Source organism: Daktulosphaira vitifoliae, unplaced genomic scaffold, assembly GCF_025091365.1.
Source record: "Daktulosphaira vitifoliae isolate Bord-2020 unplaced genomic scaffold, ASM2509136v1 Scaffold_1, whole genome shotgun sequence".
Taxonomy (NCBI): Eukaryota; Metazoa; Arthropoda; class Insecta; order Hemiptera; family Phylloxeridae; genus Daktulosphaira; species Daktulosphaira vitifoliae.
Window position 1 is genome coordinate 66,202,869 of NW_026099572.1, and position 13,893 is coordinate 66,216,761.

At 26.6% G+C, this 13,893-nt stretch overlaps 1 protein-coding gene across 1 annotated transcript in view; it reads right to left on the minus strand.

The window, feature by feature from the left end:
* LOC126896428 (acetylcholine receptor subunit beta-like 1) overlaps positions 1 to 13,893 on the minus strand; it is a 35,021-nt gene that overhangs the window by 20,002 nt on the left and 1,126 nt on the right. The gene's annotated exons all lie outside the window — the stretch shown is intronic.

Consider the following 13,893-nt stretch of genomic DNA (forward strand, 5'->3'; position numbering starts at 1 on the left):
TTTTTTTTTTGTGTCTGTTACCACTTTTTCTCAGCTCTCACTGAACGGATTTTTTTCAACGATACGTCAAAAGATCACAAATCGTAACTAGTTGAAGACATTGCCCTCGAAAATTGAAAAAATTTCCCTCGTTCACCGTAAATGGTGGGGGGGAGAAATCTCAAAAAAAATTTAAAAATCGCTAATTTTCGAAATTTTTTCAATTTTTTTTACTTAAAATTGCCATAACTTTTTCAAAAATGAACAAATCAATATAATTGTTTTTTTTATAGATGCATAATGTCTTTACCTACCATTTGATGTATTATTTTTATAAAGTTGACTCTTTACCTGCCCACAGGGAGGGATTCAAAATGACAACTTTTTCACAAAAAATTAACTTTTTCAACTTAACTTTTGAAAGTGTTCTGGAAATACTGATACTTTTATATATATCTTAAATTAAAGCTAATGTAATATACTTTATTATGAAAAAAAAAAAATTTCGGATTTTATTTTGTCTTCGGGTGAAAATGGCTACCGTATGCTATTTTTGTGATAAAATTCTCGATTTTATATTTTATATTTTTAACTTTAAAATGTTATAACTTTTTGAAAAATATATGGATCAATACAATTTTTTTATAAGAATTATTATTTATATATCTCTTTTATTCGATATACTTTTTTTTAAATTAGACCATTTCCTTTAATACAGAGGGGTTTAAAACATAAAAATGCATATATAAAGTAGAACTTTTTCAACTTACTTTTTGAAAGTATTCCGGAAATGACACTTTTATATATATCTTAAATTAAAGCTTATGTAATATACTTTAATACTAAAAAAAAATGAAANTTTTGAAAGTATTCCGGAAATGACACTTTTATATATATCTTAAATTAAAGCTTATGTAATATACTTTAATACTAAAAAAAAATAAAATTCGGACTTTATTTTGTCTTCATGGTGAAAATAGCTACCGTATTCAAAAATATGCTATTTTTGTGTTAAAATTCTTGGTTTTGTATTTTATTTTATTTTATTATAGGGGGATTACACTTATTTTCATAAATATTATATCAATCTAATTGACATAGTATAAAAAGTTAAACATATTTTATTTTTTTTGTTTCTTTGAAGTCGAGAAAAATAACTTTAAAATTTGAACTAGTTAAATTTCCATTTTTATTAAGTGACGAATGCGACGTACGGTTTCTGAGACGGTTACATTTGGGTCTTTCACGCCTGTAGCACTAAATTTTTTCTTAATTCTTTTTAAGTTAGAAAAAAATGTTTAACTTATTTGAATTTTCTCTCATTTAGATTCAATAACTTCAATAAATACCAAGGATCCCATTACTGTAGTCTCCTCTAGTGAGAAGAAATTCATATTAATATTATACTATGTAGTTTTTTTTTCTAGCTATCATTTATTTTCTCAGCTCTTTTTTGACAAATTTTTTTTTAATTAAACACTATCTACAGATTTGCATCGAAGCGTTTTTTATGATACTAATTTTAATCACTGTCAGATATCATCTATACTGGACCCAACTATGCCACGACCCCACTGTGCTGGGTTTTTTAAATTAAATATTTCTTTGCTTGTTCATTATATTGTACATTATTACTTTCGATATTTGTAGTAATTATATCAAACATTTTTCTAGATATACTGAATTATTTCTTTATATTTTATTTGGTATAATTAATTGGCTACTGCGTTTAATTGTCAACAATTGTACAAATTGCCGTATATGCGATAGTCAATCAGACATTATCTATTATTTGAGAACCGTAAGAGTGGAGTTTTGGAAGTAAACCCTGAATAGTAAAATTAGCCTCCCCAAAAAATATTGAAATTTTATTTGAATATGAATTAGTAACCTTGTAGCTTAAGCTTAACATAATAATAATAATAAATTATTAGAAGAATCCTAGTCTGTTACATAGCCAAGGGCCCACAAAGATTATTATTTGTAAGATTTTATTTTTGTTAAAAAGTGGATAATAATAGCCAAGTTTAAATAAGTGCGTAACTAATAACTTTTGACAAATTAAAAATTCATTGTGTCTTTACTTTGAAGAAAATGCGTAATTGCCTATTTAACTGCAGTAAAAAAAAAATTCATTTGACATGCTTTGAAAGATTCTCAACAAAGAAAAATTATAATATAACACGAATTTCAATATTCTAATACTTAATTTTATTTCACAAATTAGTACGGTGAACTCTTGATTTCGAAGTACAAATTAAAAATAAATAAAACTTCAATAGTTTTAGAAAATGAAACTACAATATTAAATTTTGGGATTGATTGGAAGAATTTTGTCAGCAGTTTGCCATTAATTTACAAAGTGTCACATTGAAGTAAACATGGAAAGGATATGAGTGTCATATCCCCATGTGTAAAAAAATGATATGGCGATAATACCATGTTTTTTGTTTGTTTGGGAATGAAAAATTTTCTTATGTATATACCCTCCCAAAATGAAACCCTTATTACGCCACCAGAGTGTCTCAATAGGTTTTGGCATCTTTAATAATCTAAAATATTTGATATAATATATATATTTAATTATTTATTCAAAAAATAACCGTAACTTCGTCATTTTATTTATTTTTTACATTATTTGCCATAACAATCAAATATGAAAAACTAAAATAAGGTTATAATATATTGTTATTCATATTAAATAGTACATTTAATTGCAATATGTTTTAATAAAATATAGTATAATGAAGCAATAATATGCAGTCTTATAAAAATTCTTTTTATTTTGCATTGAAAATAAGTATTTGAAAAAATATATTTAAAATAGTATCCTGAATACCTATTAAGTATTTGAATGTCAATAAAAATGTCTATTTAAAATACATTTTTGAATAATTAAAAAAATTATTCAAATACATTTAGAATATTTTTAAAAATCGTCTGTTTAATACAAAATAATTATTACAATTATAAAAAAAAACCCAGCACAGGGGGGTCGCGGCACAGTGGTGACGTGGCATAGTTGGATCAAGTATAATGATATCTGACAGTGATTAAAATCACTATAAAAAAAAAACGCTTCCATGCAAATCTTTAGATAGTATTTAAATTTAAANAAAAAAAAAACGCTTCCATGCAAATCTTTAGATAGTATTTAAATTTAAAAAATTGGTGTATTATTCCAAAAGCTACATGATCTGCTAGTTCCTTATTAATATCTTGATTAAGATAAAGTATGTCGAATGAAAAAGGATTATTAAAAAATATTATTTCTCATAAAAAAATTGTGTTGATCCATACACTTTTCAATAAGTTATAGCATTATAAAGTTAAATATAATATAAAAAATAAAATCGAGAAATTTCACACAAAAATAGCATTCGATAGCCATTTTCATCACGAAGACATGTCCAGAGGTCAAATTTTTTTTTTCAAATTAAAGTATATTACAATAGCTTTAATTTAAGATACATATAAAAGTGTCAGACCTTCCGGAACATTTTCAAAATTTAAGTTGAAAAAGTTCTACTTTATATATGCATTTTTTATATTTTAAGCCCCCCCATATATAGGGAAATGGTCTAATTAAAAAAAAAAGTATGTCCAATGAAAGATGTATATAAATACTACTTCTCATGAAAAAATTGTATTGATCCATACATTTTTTAAAAAGTTATAGCACTTTAAAGTAAAAAATGTAAAATACAAAATCGAAAATTTTCACACAAAAATAGCATTCGGTAGCCATTTTCACCATGAAGACAAGTCCAGAGGTCAAATTTTTTTTCAAATTAAAGTATATTACAATAACTTTAATTTATGATATATATAAAAGTGTCAGACCTTCCGGAACATTTTCAAAAGCTAAGTTGAAAAAGTTAATTTTTTGTGAAAAAGTTGTCATTTTGAATCCCTCCCTGTAGGCAGGTAAAAAGTCAGATTTATAAAAAAAATATACCAAATGATAGGTAAAGACATCATGCATCTACAAAAAAAAGAATTATATTGATCCATACATCTTTCGAGAAGTTATAGCATTATAAAGTTAAAAATATAAAAAAGAATTTTTTTACAAAAATCGTATTTTTTTTATTAAGTTTAATGTCTGTTTTCACCATGAAGATAAAATAAAGTCCGAAATTTTTTTTTACCATTATAAAGTATATTACATTAGCTTTAATTTAAGATATATATAAAAGTGTCAGACCTTCCGGAACACTTTCAAAAGTTACGTTGAAAAAGTTCTACTTTCTATATGCATTTTTATGTTTTGAATCCCCCCTGTATTTAGGGAAATGGTCCGATTTAAAAAAACAGTATGTCGAATGAAAGATCTATATAAATACTACTTCTCATAAAAAAATTGTAATGATTCATACATTTTTCAAAAAGTTATAGCATAATAAAGTTAAAAATGGAAAATACAAAATCGAAAATTTTCACACAAAAATAGCATTCGGTAGCCATTTTCACCATGAAGATAAGATAAAGTCCGAAATTTTTTTTTTTCATGATAAAGCATATTACATTAGCTTTAATTTAAGATATATATAAAAGTGTCAGACCTTCCGGAACATTTTCAAAATTTAAGTTAAAAAAATTAATTTTTTGTGAAAAAGTTGTCATTTTAAATCCCCCCTTGTGGGCAGGTTAAGGGTTAAATTTATGAAAAAAATATACCAAACGAAAGGTAATGATATTATGCATCTATATAAAAAAGAATTATATTGATATGTTCATTTTTGAAAAAGTTATAGCACTTTTAAGTAAAAAAAATTGAAAAAATTTCAAAAATTAGCGATTTTTAAATTTGTCATTTTTTTGGAGGTTTCCCCCTTTTACGGGGAACGAGGGAATTTTTTTCAATTTTTAAGGGTAATGTCTTCGACTAGTTACGATTTGTGATCTTTTGACGTATCGTTGAAAGAAATCCGTTCGGTAAGAGCTGAGAAAAAGTGGTAACAGACACACAAAAAAAAAAAAAAAAAAACACATCATAGTAAAACCAATACCTTCTCAGCTTCGCATCGATGCTAAAAATAATTGTTATAAATACTCTAAATAATATTTATAATAAACTAAATTTATATATTTTACTGATTGTCACAACAATTCAACGCCAGTACAATTGAGTTCCGACAGTTTCACTCTAGAAACGTTTTATTGAAGGACTTTGTTATTTACTTTTATTTGAATCTTTTACAAGAATTTTTTTATAAATATAAGAGCCTACTTGCCAACTTATCAAGTGTTAAAATGAGAACTATTACATAGTTTTTACAGAGAATCATCATTGGTGATTATTTCCTTTTTTTCTAAAGAGTTACCTCATAAAGGTAGGTCCTTAGAGAGGTAATATATAATAGGCAGGGGAGTGGAGATGTCGGGTGGTTTACTAGAGAGTACGTATACAGTTAAGAGTAGACTGGAGGACGATCGATCGAACCGCTTTGACCCGGGTGGGACTGCCGTTGCCAATGTTTTCTCGTAGATATTATTTTATAAATGTGAACGCCCTCATACTTTAATCCATGGATTTTTTTCGAAAATAATCTCGAAATACACATCTCCGTTATTTAGCTTCGATACGAAGCTGAGAAGGTATTAATTTTACCATGATGTTTTTATTATTTTTATTTTTATTTATTTTTTTGTTTTTTGTGTCTGTCACTACTTTTTCTCAGCTCTCACCAAACGGATTTCTTTCAACAATACGTCAAAAGATCACAAATCATATCTAGTTGAAGACATTACCCTTAAAAATTGAAAAATTTTCTCTCGTTCCCCGCAAATGGGAGAAATCTCCAAAAAAATTACAATTTTTTAAATTATAATTTTTATGTCGTACGTATCTTATTCAAGTTTTCATTTTCTAAAAATTATGATTTTTCAGTTTATCGCAAAATACAAAAAAAAAAAAATTATTTTAATAGTCAAAATAACGTCTTGAGGATGCCCTAGATTTTAGGGCCTAGAATAAGAGCCCTCTTAGAAAATACGTAATTTGAACAAAAAATGTAAGACTATAACAATAGTAGATTAAAAAATATATACTATACTATTGATTAAAACAATGCAGCATACAATCCATTTATTATTTTAAGTTTAACACTATATCAGACCCTCTTAATTTTAGTGATAAGAAACAATCTTCTCATCACTAAACAATACTTAACCAATTTGAATAGATTATTTATATATAGAGAGTATTTATTAATTTTACCTGATGAAATGGCTTTAAAAATATAAAACATACCATATATTTTTCTTTTCAAAAGTTAATAGTATCATATGTCCTTTAGTTTGTAAATTTTCCATTTAAAATAGTATCAACTAAAGTTTTTTAAATGTAAATATACAGGGTGATTTTTTTATCATAACCCACTCAATTACTTGCAGAATAATAATAATTTAAACATTTTTTTTTTCATTATCTTTAGTTACACATTATTCTTGAATTTTTAACTATGTAATACTTTTTAAGTTCATCCCTTATGCCTTGGAAGGGTGTCAACTTTGTTTTTTTAAATGGTAACACATATTTTTAATTTAATAAAATGTTTGAGTTTTTAATTTAATAGTAAATGGCATTTGAATTTTTAATATAACTTAATTCGTTTATTAGATATAATCATTTAAAGTTTCAAATTTTTGAGTTAATATACAGGTATAATACACAAGGGATTACAAATACAGGTAGCTAATTGGTTTTTTATGACATCGATATTAGCAGGTACACAGCATTGTTATTATCAATGGTAGTAAGGCACATTGTTATGAGTTTATAAATACACTAACTGACAATACAGAAAGTATATCTATTGATAATCATAATTGATAATAAACAATCCGTGACTGAGACAGCAATGTCATAAAAATCCAATTAGCTACCTGTATTTACAATCCCATGTGTATTATACATGTATATTAACTCAAAATTTTGAAACTTTAAATGTTTATATCTAATAAGCTAATAAAGTTATATTAAAAATTCAAATGCCATTTACTATTAAATTAAAAACTCAAACATTTTATTAAATTAAAAATATGTGTTACCATTTAAAAAAACAAAGTTGACCCCCTTCCAAGGCATAAGGGATGAACTTAAAAAGTATTACATAGTTAAAAATTCAAGAATAATGTGTAACTAAAGATAATAAAAAAAAAAAATGTTTAAATTATTATTATTCTGCAAGTAATTGAGTGGGTTATGATAAAAAAATCAACCTGTATATAGTATGTTTAGTAAGTAACGAAAAATGTGTTTCTATTTTTCTCATTGTTTGTAACAATTTACCTGTTTCCTTACTTACTAAAGCCTGTATATTTTACTATATATACAGAGTGATCGGTTTATCAAAAACCACTTGATTATTCGCTAAATAAATAAATATTTTAATAATGCGTTACAAAATAAATATTTTGATTTCTTTTATTTGTATATATTTCTTGATTTATCATCTAATAATTACTTTCTAGAATTATCCCTTATAACTTAAAGAAGTGTCAACTTTACTTCTTTAAATGATAACATACATATTTAACTAGTTTATAAAATATAAAATAATCTAATTAAGAATATGACTGGTTGATAATAACTTTTTAACTAGTATTTCAAAAGTCATTAATAATTTAAAATAACTGAAAATAATTTTCTTAACATAATTATTATTTTAAAAGAAATCCGTTGGATAAAAATGGTTATTGAGTAGATATTAAAAGAACAACTTATATTTTTTATCTCTATTTATCATAAGACATTGTTAGCTATTTATAACTAACACTTAAATCATTTTAATAATTTCTATTTGTAAAAGAGGGGTTAAATGGAGTAATTACTCTTTCTCCTAAAGGTCTATACCGTTTGACCTAAAATATAGATGTATTAATTGAAAAAAAGTAACATTTTTTGTTAATGCCATCATATAGGAGATTATTCTGGGGATAATTTTTTTTTATTATAGTACGCAACATAAACTTTAATTAAACATATGTTTGAAGCTCTAAATATTTTTAAAAGTTAAATTTGATAAGTTAATTTTTTATGCAAAAGTAGTAATTTTAAATCCTTTCCAGTGGGCAAGTAATAGGTCAGATTTTCGATGAATATATAGCTAAATAAAGAAAGTATCTAAGATATTTATATAAAAAAACCCAGCACAGGGGGGTCGCGGCACAGTGNCCAGTGGGCAAGTAATAGGTCAGATTTTCGATGAATATATAGCTAAATAAAGAAAGTATCTAAGATATTTATATAAAAAAAAAAAATTCATTCATTCATTTTTTAAAAGTTATGACAGTTTTAGTTAAAAAGGTTAAATTTTATCAATGTTAAAAATTGTCATTTTTTAGGGAATTTCCACCATTTACGAGGAAGAGGTAAAATTTTTCAATTTTCGAGGGCAATGTCTTCAACTAGTTACGATTTGTGATCTTTTGACGTATCATTGAAAAATATCGATCCAGTGAGAACTGAGAATAAGTAATGAAAACAACACACCAAAAATATTAACATACTATGATAAAATTAATACCTTCTTAGCTTCTTGAAGCTAAAATTTAGCTTAAAATTAAATAATAATAATTATTATTTATTATTATTATTATTATTTTAAATAATTATTTAATTAAGAAAATTACTGTTGATAAAAAATTTTGGCTCATTATTTCGGTAGTTATAAATCTTTTAAAATATAGAGAGGAAGTGAGGTGTGAGTTATGTTATTATTATTTTCACATATTACTCTGACACGTTTTTCTCGTTAAATTAATATTTAAAAATATTAATAACTTCCGAAATACTAATTCAAAAGTTGTTATTTTTTAATCTTTTTTCTAGATTATTTTTATTTTCTAAACTAGTTAATATGTGTTTGTATATATATATAAAAAAAAAAGTTGACACTCTTATAAGCTATAATGAATGAATTAAAAAAAAAATTTAATAATTAGCAAATCGAGAAATATATAAAATTTAAAAATACCAAAAAGAATTTTTTTAATAATTATTTTAAGAGAAATTGAGTGCCTAATATTAAAAGAATCACTCTGTACATAACATTAAAAATAATAAGCTTTCGTCTGATAAACTTTATATGTAGATCTAATTTTGAACCTAAGTACAGGAAGACTTTAAAATGAGGCTAATCAATAATTATTTGTTTAAATTTTTAAAGATATTTTAGAAAGTTTAAGAACTTTTAATATACAAGGTGTTCAGTAAGTAAAGAAACAGGTCAATTGTTATAAACAATGAGAAAATAGAAACCAGTTTTCTTAATGAATACCCTACATAGGAGGGTGTTCAGTAAGTAAGGAGTAAGAGCTTTTAAAGTGTGCTATGATAATAAAATCAAAAAACAAACCAGTCAATTATAAGTTATTTCTAATTATAGCAAAAATTGTCAATTATTTTTATTTTACTACAACTTTCTAAAATTAAAACCTTTTTAACGCACTTAATTGTATAAAAACGAACTAAACTATAATGTGATTTGTGAAATTGATTGTCAAGGAAAAGTAATCTACACAATTATTTTTAATTGTTTTTTATTACATGTTTTTTTTTGTATAATTAAACAGTCCCAAGTAAAAATTGACCTACTAGTATAAAAACGTTTTAAGATATTGATCATATCACTGTCAAATAACAATTTATACTGAACCTATTATACTGGGACTCGTATATACTGAGTTTATTTTAAATATTATACTTTTAAATTTAGAGGTTATATTAATAATTTCTGAGACTGATAAGGTTTTAACTTAATTAATTTTGAAAATAATAGTTCAATACTTTAAAAACAATATTTATCAAAAATATTATCTTTTAAACTAAGTTTTGTATTAATTATCAATTTTATAACTTAAAGATTTAAATATTTTCTGTGCCATTTATAAGCCTTATATAACTCATAAATTATTTCACCTACAAAAATAGTAACTCCACTTTTTATGTCAGCTGTACAGTGAAAAATAAATTTTTATTTTTACTCATAAACATGACGGCGGTAGTGCCGGTAACCTGGTCGGAGGTGGTTAGGCGCAAGTACCTTAACACGGTGGCGGAATCTCGCCTTAACTCCGGGCTTCCCAAATCCGCGCGGAGATCCACGTTTAAGGCGAAGGCCCCTGGTACCGAGTCGATTATTATTGGTCCCCCGAAAGCGGGCCAAAAGTATTCGGAGGTTATGAAAAGAGTCATGGATGCCGTTGACCTCCAGGCGTTGGGCGTCGTGGTCTCCGGTATCCGAAGAACAAATACGGTTGCCGTACTCCTCGAAGTTCGAGGAACAGGGGATAAGGCGGTTCATCCTCGAGATCAGGGAGGCGCTGGACGGCATGGATGTCCGTGTCAGTCATGCTGTTGGACGTGGAGGAGTGGATGGTGGAAGAGGACGTCGTTGAAGCGTTGACCATAATCCTCTCGAAGGACGGAGCCGCTGCGTCTGCCGGTTCAGCGTCAGTCCGGCTGCACGGTAGTGGCAAGGGCTGCTACGCGTAGTGTGAGGTGCCTCGAGAGAGGGTACGTGCAGATGGTTTGTAGCGATCTTAACCGGACCGGTGCGTGTTTCTCGTACAGGACAGAGATCCACCGGACCAGGGACTTCTCCGGAAGATGGGAGGGCCGGAGAATCCTACTTGAGGTATCTCTTGTCCTCTTACTTCTTGTGTGTTTTTTTGTGAATTTTATCCCAACTCACAGCAAAGACCTCCAACTCCATGTGTTGCGACCTGGGCAGCGGTTCTCACTCTGAGATCCGGCTAACGGGGGAGGCCACGTCTTGTTGTGACTCAGCTCTTGATTAATTTTGGGCTGAGTCACAACCCGGCGGTGTGAGTTTTAACGCGACGTTGGGCTTCCTGAAGCAATACCTCACGGTAGTTCCAGCGCGTTCAACACCATGTCAACCGTGAAAATAAAAAAAAAAGACTCATAAACTTTTTGGGGGTTAATTCCTCCTGGTTATTCAATATTTTACAAAAATAGAAACTTAATATTTTTATTGATTAAAAAATGAACTTGTATTATATTTTAACTTTATATAACTTAAGTAGTCTCCACAGATTTCATTTTATTTTTAGAAATACCAAATTTTGTTATTAAAGTTTAAGCTCCTGACATTCTTTCAGCCAAATGACGAGGTACTTTTTTTTTTATTTTAAGGAGAAAACTTAATAGTGGTATAATATTTTATATTCATGTAAGTTAATAATTGATATATGTGCTTGTTTTTATGCACATTAATACAAACTTATCCACATACAAACAAATCTATTTTATAGAAGGACGACTTTTATATCATGTTGTGCCAAAAAACTTTTTCTAATAATTTAATTGAACAATGACATATGGCGTCTTTTCCAAAAAAGTGACATTACTTCCGAAATTGCATATCGTCTACGTATTTTTTGTTACTTTATTACTAATAATGATTATATACATATATATATATATTTTATAAGATATTTTTAAACATTATCCCAACTTATAAAATGAATTGTTTCTCAAACTTACTATCACTTTGTCAGATATTTTTTTCACGGCCTTTATTATAGACGCTATCATAAAAAACCATATTTAAGCGATCCTGAACAATTAGTACGCATTCGTCCTAGGTTGAAAACACTATTTTGTAAAATGTAATTCCGCTTTAATTTCTCTACCTTACTTTCATAAATGTATCCAAAGAAAAAAACACGCCATCTATAATGGTATTTGATTATTTTTGACGAACAAAAGCATCTTCTAAACAAAATTAATGAGGCTACATAACTATATTAAATCAAGTTTTCTGAGAAAAATTTTCCTATTAATCGTCCAATTTCCTATTACTTTTTATCAAAATCATTCGATTTTTTATTTCTTGATCGAATCAAATTTATAATTTTGTTATACAAAATTGAAAAAATAGATTCATTCTAGCTTAATATTCCAATTTTGAAATTGCATGTCCTTTCTATCATCCTAAAAAAATTGACCTAATAACTTCAGAATCGCCAAATCATTTTTATATATGGAAAATATTTTTATCTTTACTTCTTTCATAGCAAATATTTTTGCTGTATGCACTTACAATGATTCAAGTAAACATTCGGAGATCGTCCAGAAGATTAATTCGCCTCTCAAATCGCCATCGTCAATTTAATAAGCAAATTATTTATTCTAGACGATCTCCTTAAAATGACACCTTCCGTGTAATCATTTTTCGACCGGAAATCACTAATTTTATTCGTCTTTGTTAAAAGGATGTGTGTAATATACTGAATTAGGAGTAAATATGTATAATATTTATAATATCACTGTGTTATATTTTTTTTTCTTTTTTGTTAAGATAACTTTATTAAAATTAATCATATACAGATTGTTCAAAAAGTAAGAAAACCGGTAAATTATTAGAAATAATGAGAACAATTCAAATCCGTTTCCTTACTTGTTGAACACTCTGTATGTGTGGTATTTTTTCACGCTCTTTTTTCAAGTAAATATACAGAATGGTTCATGAAGTTTTGACAATTTAATAACTTTTAATGTACTAAATATTTAATAGTTATTGTATTCTTAAACAATTTTAAAATCATATTTTTTACTATTTATTTTTAATAAAAAAAATTGTGTTATTTATTTTAAATTTCAATATAGCCGTTATTTATAGCATTTCTAAAGAATGATTTTAAAAAATTGTGTATAATAATTAGTAACTTATCATACATTATTACATAGTTTAATAAAATATTAGCTTGACTCAATGAAAGAGACATGTGTCCCTGTGCTCCTTTGAAATAGCATCAAACTGAATGGCATCGTCTTTCCGTCAGTCATGATAATAACCAACATTCAATAAATAATTTACTCAAATATTTTACACACGCAATGAAAATATTCAACGAAAACATGTACAATAATTTTCCAACTAATACACCCAAAGAAAAACCTCAATCAATTTTGATAGAGAAATTTTATCNTGCACCCAAAGAAAAACCTCAATCAAAATTGAAAGAGAAATTTTATCAAGGGTTTATGATAATGTTTTATTAATACGAACAAAATAACTATTCTTATAAATAATTATTGTTCAAGACAAGAAAAAAAAATATCATATTGATAAATATATCATAGGTTCAATAGTAATGATATATTTATCAAATTGAACAATGAATTTATTATATAGATCGAGGTTTTTCTCTGGGTGTACGTTATAGCTATTTCGTTATTGAATGAAACAAAATTTAACAGTAATGTTGAATATTTTGGTAAACTCATTAAAAATTATATTAGTTATTATACACACATTTGTGAAACCAAAGAGGATTAGTAAACCCTTTTTAATTTAATAGAAATAAAAAAATGATGGTGATAGTTATATATAAATTCCATTGCAATGTTACGTATCAACAACGTAACTGTTTCCTTCGTTATCAATGACGTTTACTTTAATTTTTATTTAATACATATTCGAGTTTAATTAGATCAGCAGCACTATTTTTCTTTGAGATATATCGGTGAAATTTCTCACTTAATCGGTAATTAAACGGATATCGAGGTTAAGTGCGGAAATTTTAAACGGTTATATTCCGGTTGTAAATTTATAATGTAGCACCTCTTGATATGTCATATAACCTAAAGGAAATATGAATAATTTAAAACAAACAGATAATGTAATATAGCCAACAACATAAAAAAAAGTATTTTGGTTAAGAATATTTTCATTAGATTTCAAATTAAAAAAAAAAAAATATATCGCGTATTTGAATTAAAAAAAAATGTATTAAGACAATTATGATTTTCCTATCATAAATCACCAGCGTTTTAAATTGAAATTTAAGTATTTCAATATTTTTACATTTAAGTCGTAGATGTCAGCTTAATATATTCACCACAAGTTTTAGTTCGCGCGTAACTTCATTAATTAT